Raw genomic sequence first — 9,449 nt, 5'->3', positions numbered from 1 at the left:
TCTTTTTTTTTTGAGACGAAGTCTGGCTCTATTGCCCAGGCTGGAGTGCAGTATTGCCGACTCATCGCAACCTTCGCCTCCTGGGTTCAAGTGATTCTCTTGCCTCAGCCTCCCAAGTAGCTGGGATTACAGGGGCCCGCCACCCCAGCTAGCTAATTTTTGTATTTTTAGTAGAGACAAAGTTTACCATGTTGGCCAGGCTGGTCTTGAACTCCTGACCTCAGGCAGTCACCCCATTTCAGCCTCCCAAAGTGCTGGAATTACAGGTGCAAGCCACCACACCCGGCTTATTTATTTTTCTTATTTAAACATTTTCTTCCTTTGACTTGTTTGCTTGTGTTTATTCTCAGTTTTTAGAATCACAAAATATTTTGGACATAGAGAAAAATATACAGAAGCCTCTTATTTTATTTAAGAACTTTCCCCCTGTTGTTTAGGCACTTGAAATGAGTGCCTAATCTGAAAGACCAAATTTCAAATTTGAAATACCAAAATTTGACTTAATTCCACTCACAAAACTTCTGTGGGCTATCTCATCCTTTTAAAGAAGTCAAATAGCTTTTATATAAATATGAATATATATTATATGTATGCAAATGCGTATATACACACATATTTGAGAAATATATATAATACATATGGCATATATATGAAAGCACCACTGAATCAAACACATTATACACATCTCTTTATTTTAGAGCAAAAAGCTCAAGAAACATCTAATGAATGAAAAGATGCTATGTGCTTTAGAAATGCGGTTTTCAGATCAAGTCAAATCAATGAGTCTTTATTGAGCATATATTACGTACAACAACACAGACCAAAGCACAAAGAAATTCTGGAAATTTTGACTTAATGAGTTAATTCAGTCGCCACCAGTGCAGAGGCTGCTGTTCGCTTTTCTCGTTCTTGGGTGACTGGCGGGTGAGCATCACAGCTGCTCTGCAGGAAGAGCTAGCCGTCTCTTCTCGCTGTCACCGTTGCCTTGGTAGGACTGCTGTGTGTATAGGTGTGTGAGTGTGCACACATTATCTGAAGCAAGGTGTACTTGTCTTTGTTAACCTTTCACTTTTGAAGATCCTCCTTCTTCATCTGTCCTACTGGCCGCAAGGTGAGAGTTTGGTTGTCTCATCTCCATTTGTGTACAGTCTAAAATGGCTACAGGGCAGCCTGAGCAAAGGGTTTGGAGGAGAAGATGTTGGCTATTTCAGGAGAAGACCCTGAAGAAATCCCGTCTCCCATGAACTTCTCCCTAGAGGAGAAACGTCATGGGGAGCAATCGAGACAGCTTTACCCAATAAAGCAGTTTTTAGTCAGCTTCTACCACCTAGTGGCCGTTTCTGAGAAGCTCTTTTCCCCTTTATTTTTAAAAGTATTTTGACATATGCAAAGGCATTTGTATCTGTCAATCCATGTTTTCTTTGAAAATCTCAAGATCAAAATAACACAGTGGGACAAAGAGAGGTAATCATTGCAAGAACTAAAACCCAGAGATGCTTAAATATTGTTCTTGGGGCAGCCACTTATATTTTAGTTTTTTTCTCTTCAGTCCTATTTGAGTTTTTAAAATTCTATTTGAATTTTTATTGTCACGTATGTATGATACTTTTATAATATATATTTTAAGTTTTTAAATTTATAAAAGTTATTTTAAAATATAAATAGGGCCAGGAACAGTGGCTCATGCCTGTAATCCCAGCACTTTGGGAGGCCAAAGTGGGTGGATCACCTGAAGTCAGGAGTTTGAGACCAGCCTGGCTAACATGGTGAAACCCCATCTCTACTAAAAATACAAAAAAAAAAAATTATTATTTTTTGTATGGTGGCGTGTGCCTGTAATCCCAGCTATTTAGGAGGTTGAGGCAGGAGAATCCCTTGAATCTGGGAGGTAGAGGTTGCAGTGAGCTGAGATCACACCACTACACTCCAATCTGGGCAACAGAGAGAGACTCCCTCTCAAAAAGGAAAAAAAAAAAAAATATATATATATATATATATATGTGTGTGTGTGTGTGTGTGTGTGTGTGTGTGTGTTTTGAGGGGAGCTAATTTCTGGCAATTAGGGTAAAAGCAGTGTTAAATATGAATGTGAAGAGTTTAATAGGAAAAATTTTAAATGACTGCTTTTCAGATAATTTTTAATAACATGGGGACTAAACATTACTTAAACATTTACTTCATTTGTTCCTACTTCACCAAATCAAACGGTTTCCATTTCTCAGGTTGTTTTCATTCATTTACCAATATGCAAACATAGTTTTTATTTAATATATAACAGTCTATCCAGATTTTCTGACATGGAATCTTAAAATGCTTCATTATGGAAACATCACATCCGCAAGGGGGCATGAGTGAAATCAGTAGAATTTTCTTTGCTTGTGATCTCTGTTGCCAGAAGGGCAAGTGGCTTTTGTCAAATGAATTGTGTTTTGTTGAAACAGTGTAGCCGACACTCAGAAGCCTGGAGTGAACCTTCTGGTACAGCAGAAGGCCCTTCTGTTGTTTAAGTTTTATAGTGGCACAGACTGCATTCTTAGCTCTGACACAGTCTTTGTGACTTTGGACAAACCTAGGCTTTCAGACTTGATTCCTTGGTGTATTGGTTTGCTAGGACTGCCGCAGCAAAGTACCACAGACTGTGGCTTAAACAGCAGAAATTTAGTATCTCACAGTTCTGGAGGCTGGAAGTCTGAGATCAAGGTGTCGGCTGGGCTGGTTTCCTCTGAGACCTCTTCTCTTGGCTTCAGGCAACTGCTGTCTTGCTGTGCCCTCACGTGGTCACCCCTAAGTGTCTGTCTGTGTCCTCGTCTCCTCTTCTTATATGGACATCAATCATTTTAGATTAGGGTCCACCCTTAATGATCTCATTTTAACCCAATTACTCCTTAAGGATCCTATCTGTAAATACGGTCACATTCAGAGGCACTGGGGCTAAGGGCTTCGGCGCTTGAATTTTGGGGAATCACCACTCAGCTTATAGTGCCTGGCTTGGGAGTATGGCTAATAATTTCACCTGGAAGAATTGTGCAGTTTTGAGGCCATGTTTAGAAAACTCCTGGCTTGATGCCAAGGGACACAGTAGATGCTCAATCAACAAGCTGTTATTCCTACTTATGTTCAGGTTTTGAACGTCACACTTCCTTAAAGTGAGGCGCCCCTATAACAGAATCCAGGGATTTAAAAAATATTGGATCGGGCCGGGTGGCTCACACCTGTAATCCCAGCACTTTGGGAGGCTGAGGCGGGTGGATCACGAGGTCAAGAGATCAAGACCATCCTGGCCAACATGGTGAAACCCCATCTCTACTAAAAATACAAAAAAATTAGCCGGGCATGGTGGTGCGTGCCTGCAATATCCAATATATATATATTGGGTCAAAATGCCATTTCGTCAGCTAGGATCTAACTAAACGGCACTAATCTATCTCACTGCATCTTCCCTGGCTTCAATGTTGCACCAAGACACTGCATGTACTAAATGCTCCACTTTCAGGAATGCTTCTTAATTGTCCTGTCTGGGTCCAGTTATTCCAGCTCACCCGGGAGGCAGTAGGCCATCCCAAGCGCCATGGTTAGGGCCATAGGTCCTGGAGTCCCAAGATGTCCAGCTCCATTGCTTACATGCTAGACATAGGCATGGTATTTACCCTCTTCAGTTACCAGCTTCAGTTTCCACATTTGTGAAATGGGAGTAATTGCATCGGTACTAAATGTCGCATTCTTGTGAGAACTGCATAAAATGGTCCAAATAAAGCCCTTGGTATAATGGTAACAGACAATAGTTAAGCTCTGAATTTTTAAAAATGTTTAAAATTTTTTTTTGAGACAGGGTCTCACTCTTTCCCAGGCGAGAGTGCAGTGGTGCTGTCACAGCTCACTGTAGCCTCAAACTCCTGGGCTCAAGTGATCTTCCCATCTCAGCCTCCCGAGTAGCTGGGACTACAGGTGCCAGCACCATATCTGACTAATTTCGTTGACTTTTATTTTTTGGCAGAGTCTCATTATGTTGCCCAGGGTGGTCTCAAACTCCTGGCTCAAGTGATCCTCCCGCCTCATCTTGGTTTCCCAAAGTGCGGGGATTACAATATAAGCCACCATGTCTGACTGGTGAACTCATTACTGTTGGCTTTTATTATGATTTTTATTTGCCTCCCAGTGCCTGGGTATCTAATTAAAAGAGGAATGCCCTTTCAGAATGCCTGTCATAGTATTGCAGTTAGCGGGGCTAGTTCCGTTGCATTCCTGAGAAGTGACACTTGGGAGGCTGGTATCTCTCCTACATCCTGCCGTTACCCCATAGAGGAGCACAGCGAGGCTTAACTCCCAGCCTACACACCTGCCCCTCTTCCTCAGCTTGGGCTTATCTTTCTCTTGAGGGCTTTTCCCTCCCCCTGTTCACCCCAGTAATAACTACCCTTTCTCTCTCTCTTTTTTTGAGATGGAGTCTCGCTCAGTCACTAGGCTGGAGTGCAGTGGCACGATCTCGGCTCACTGCAACTTCTGCCTACTGGTTTCAAGCAATTCTCCTGCCTCAGCCTCCCTAGTAGCTGGGATTACAGGTGCATGCCACGACGCCTGGCTAATTTTTGTACTTTTAGTAGAGACAGGGCTTCACCACGTTGGCCAGGCTGATCTTGAACTCCGAATCTCAAGTGACACAACTGCCTCAGCCTCCCAAAGTGCTGGGATTGCAGGCATTAGCCACTGCATCTGACCTCATATGAATTTTAAAGTAGTTTTTTTTCTAGTTCTGTGAATAATGTAATCGGTAGTTTGATAAGAATGACATTGAATCTGTACATTGCTTTGGATGGTATGGCCATTTCAATAATATTGATGTTTACTATTTATGAGCATGGGATACTTTTCCATTTGTTTGTGGCTTCTCTGATTTCTTTCTTTCTTTTTTTTTTTTTTTTTTTTGAGACAGAGTTTCGCTCTTGTTACCCAGGCTGGAGTGCAATGGCGCGATCTCGGCTCACCGCAACCTCCGCCTCCTGGGTTCAGGCAATTCTCCTGCCTCAGCCTCCTGAGTAGCTGGGATTACAGGCACGCGCCACCAGGCCCAGCTAATTTTTTGTATTTTTAGTAGAGACGGGTTTCACCATGTTGACCAGGATGGTCTCGATCTGTTGACCTCGTGATCCACCCGCCTCGGCCTCCCAAAGTGCTGGGATTACAGGCTTGAGCCACCGTGCCCGGCCGTCTTCTCTGATTTCTTTGAGCAATGTTGGAGATCTCTCTCCTCCCTGGTTAGCTGTATACCTAGATATTTTATATTTTTTGGTGGCAATTGGGAATGGGCTTGCCTTTCTGATTTGGGCTCTCAGCTTTACTGTTGTTGGTTTATAGGAATGCCTTTGATTTTCATACATTGATTTTTGTATCCTGAAACTTTGCTGAAGTTGTTTATCAGCTGAAGGAGCTTTTGGGCTGGGACTCTCTGCCTAGTTATAATCATGTTACAGTGTCTGAAAGAACTTTTTCTTGGCTGGGTGCGGTGGCTCACACCTGTAATCCCAGCACTTTGGGAGTGATCACCTGAGGTCAGGAGGTTGGGACCAGCCTGGCCAGCATGGTGAAACCCTGTCTCTACCAAAAAAAAAAAAAAAAAAATGCAAAAATTAGCTGGGTGTGGTGGCGGGTGCCTATAATCCCAGCTACTCAGGAGGCTGAGGCAGGAGAATCGCTTGAACCTGGGAGGTAGAGGTTCCAGTGAACGGAGATCATGCCACTGCACTCCAGCCTGGGTGACAAGAGTGAAACTCGGTCTAAAACAAACAAAGAAAACCCTCTCTTTCCCTTTCTTTCCATTGACAGTTTCTCCCCATGCTCTCCCTCCCTTCTCTTTCCCTTTCTTTCCATTGACAGTTTCTCCCCATGCTCTCCCTCCCTTCTCTTTCCCTTTCTTTCCATTGACAGTTTCTCCCCATGCTCTCCCTCCCTTCTCTTTCCCTTTCTTTCCATTGACAGTTTCTCCCCATGCTCTCCCTCCCTTCTGTGCAAAACTTCTTGAAAGAGTAGGCAGGATGCCGGACATTTGCTGCTGCGCCATTCACCTCCTCCTTAGCGCTTTCCCCTTTTCATCCTGCTCTTGGAGTTCTACCTGAAACAGCTCCCTTGAAGTCATTCTTCCCTTTGCCTTCCTACTTGTTCTGTCTTTGAAGTTCTTATTGCCCAGTATCTCCCCCTGCTTTGTATTATTATTATTTGAGCAGAGTCTCTGTCGTCCAGGCTGGAGTGCAGTGGCATGATCTTGGCTCACTGCAACCTCTGCTTCCCAGGTTCAAGCGATTCTCCGGCATCAGCCCCCTGAGTAGCTGGGATTACAGGTGCCCACCATAATGCCTGGCTAATTTTTGTATATTTAGTAGAGATGGGGTTTCACCATCTTGGGCAAGCTGGTCTTGAATTCCTGGCCTCAGGTCATCCATCTGCCTCAGGCTCCCAAAGTGCTGGGATTACAGGTGTAAGCCACCATCCCTTCCGCCCTTTTTTTGAGACAGAGTCTGGCTTTTTTTGCCCAGGCTGGAGTGCTGTGACGGGATCACAGCTGACTGCAGCCTTAACCTCCTGGGTTCGAGCAATTCTCCCATGTTAGCCTACTGAGTAGCTGAGACCACAGGTACATGCCACTGAGCCAGGCTAATTTTTATTTTTATTTTTTGTACAGATGGGGTCTCCCTGCATTGTCCAGGTTGACTCTGGGCCTCAAGCAATCCTCCTGCCTCAGCCTCTCAAAGGCACTGTGGCCAGTCCAGTCCCACATCTTCTTTTTGAAACTATTTTTGTCCGGTTTTCATGACTTTGCTCTGGGTCGTCATAAGGCAAGTAAATGTCAGCAGATGTCTCTATGTCTCCAACTTGGTACTACACCCTGGCAGGACCTGGGACATGAACACAGCTTAGACACAGGGAGCAAGTTGGTGTGAGGAAAGGAACCAGCACAACTGGAGCCAGGGGCCTGACTGGGAAGACTTCTGGGAGTGCTGCCTTCCCTCTGTTCCGCTTCTCTTCCCACCTCTTCCATGTTTTTCTTGCTTCCCTGATCCCACTCCTTAAAGGTGGGAGGACCCAAGTTTCAGTATTCTGTTCCCCTTCTACCTTCTCATCCCTCCTAATGCTTCAGTGATCATATCTACACAGATAACTGTCTCTTGACCTTTCTCCTGACCATCAGCCCATCATCTCATATGACATGCCAGGGACTTCCCACCATGGTCAGCCGCATCTCTAACTTTAGGAGTGCCATTATTTCTTCACACTGTCTTGCACCGTGGTCCTTCCCTTTCAATTCCTTCCACTCCATCTCCCTTCCACTTTCCCACCACCTCTCTTCCAATTCCACGTCCTTCCCAACCCCTGTCTGTGCTCCTCATCCTGCTGCCTCTCTTTTCCCTCAGGGTCATCCTTTCCCCAAAGCCTGCTTGGTGCATATTCCGGCTGCTTTCGAATCTTTAACGGCTCCTTCTTGGTGATGAGATAAAAACTCAAGCCCTTAGTTAGTCTGGCATTAAAGGCCCTTCACAACCTGGCCTTAACCTTCATCTCTGAAGTTGCATCCTCTGGGTTCTCACCAAGGAGAGCTGTCAGCTTCAGGGTGGGAGTTCTGTTAGACAGCCTGTGTGGTTTGACTCTCAAGTCTCCTCTTGCTGGGGAGACAGACGCTCCCTGTTTTCTCTTCTCTTTCACAAAGACCACCTGAGCCCATAGTGGTTTCCTGCCTTCTTCAAAGTTCTAAATAACTTTTAAAAATGTGTCTCTGTGTATTCCCCAAAGAACCAGGACCCCATGCAGGCAGAACCTGTATCTTACTTGGGTGAAGGAGTTTGTTGGGCAGTCCAACCCCGTTGGATGCACTGCCAGTTACCAGCCATACTTGTGGGCAACTCTCTGCATCTGTTTCTTTGATTTTTTAAAGAACTGGAATGATTCCTTCCTGCTTCCCAAATGTTGGTTGTAATAATTAAAAGAGCAAATAGATGAGAAAATGCTTTGAAACCCTAATAATCAGCAATGTCAGATATTGTTTTTTTCCCTTCCAATCCCTGACTTGTCTGTCTGTCCATATCCCTCTGTCTTATTATAAACAATGAAGTGTAAACCAGACTTCTCAGCTTTAAATTTTGCCTGGAAAGAGCAATTGCAAAGGGCTATCGCTCCTTAAGCCCCAGGACATAAGATTACCAGCTGGGCACAGGGAGCTGGGCTCCTTCTGCCAGGCTGCTCAGATGATGGGTGCCCGGAGGAGCAGGTACTTACCATCTGTCAAGGCGTCTGGCTCATGCTCAAGAACGCAGCTCAGTTTCTCCGCTGGCAACACACACCTGACCCAGGGTATGAAGCTCAGGTATGAAGGTATGCGTGATCCAGGATGATTTGCTTTCCTATATGGACCTGTGAGAACACTTTCGCCTTATGCCTTTTCTATTACTATCACAGCCACCAGTGGAATGCAGATATTTAGTCTGCTCACTCCATTTGCCACCACTGCCAAATGACTGATGCTGCTGAGGGCTTTTCCCAAACTGGCAGGCATGTTTTCCTTTATCACCTGTCTCATGTGTGCTTCATTTCCTCTTCTCTCTTTCTCCAAAATTAGGATTAAAAATAACACAGGTATTTATTTACGACTTTATTTAGATACATACAGTGCTAGATGGTGTGCAAGCCAATTTCATAGGCTTATTCTTAGCTGGTCCTTATTGCTGTGAAGTTCACAGCCCTAAAATTTAAAATGTGAGGAATTGCAGGAAGTGGAAGAAAGAATTGCACCTGGGATCCTGAGCCAAGTCACTGCAGACCTTCTTACCTACTGCCTTATCACATATCCTCTGCTACATGTGAGCCAGTCTCATCTATTCAAGTAGCCTGTTATTTTGTTGAATGGATAGACTTTATTTTTTCTGTTTGGCGAGACAGAGTCTCTCTGTGTTGCCTAGGCTGGTCTCTTGAACACAAGTGATACTCTTGCCTTGGCCTCCCAAAGTGCGGGGATTACAGGCGTGAGCCACTGTGCCCAACCAATAGATTACTTTTTAAAGTAGTTTTAGGTTTGCAGAAAAACTGAACAGAAAGTACAGAGTTCCCTATACTCCCTCCTCCTCCCCACAGCTTCCTCTGTTATTAACAACTTGCATTGGGTTGCACATTTGTTACAGCTGATGAGCCAATATTGATACATGACTAGAAACTGAGGTCCATAGTTTACATTAGGGTTCACTCTTTGTGTTGTATATTCAATGGGTTTTGCCAAATGTATCATGTCATGTATTCACCGTTACAGTATCCTGCTGAATGATTTCATTGCCCTAATAATCCCCTGTGCTCTGTCTATTTACCCCTTTTCCTTTCTCTTTGCTGCCAAGCAGCTGGCTAATTTTTGCATTCCCCCACAGTGCCTAGCACCACTTGTGTATCCAGGAGGTGCTAATTACATGCATAGGTTG

Source organism: Callithrix jacchus, chromosome 19, assembly GCF_049354715.1.
Source record: "Callithrix jacchus isolate 240 chromosome 19, calJac240_pri, whole genome shotgun sequence".
NCBI lineage: Eukaryota > Metazoa > Chordata > Mammalia > Primates > Cebidae > Callithrix > Callithrix jacchus.
This window is presented reverse-complemented; position numbering follows the sequence as displayed.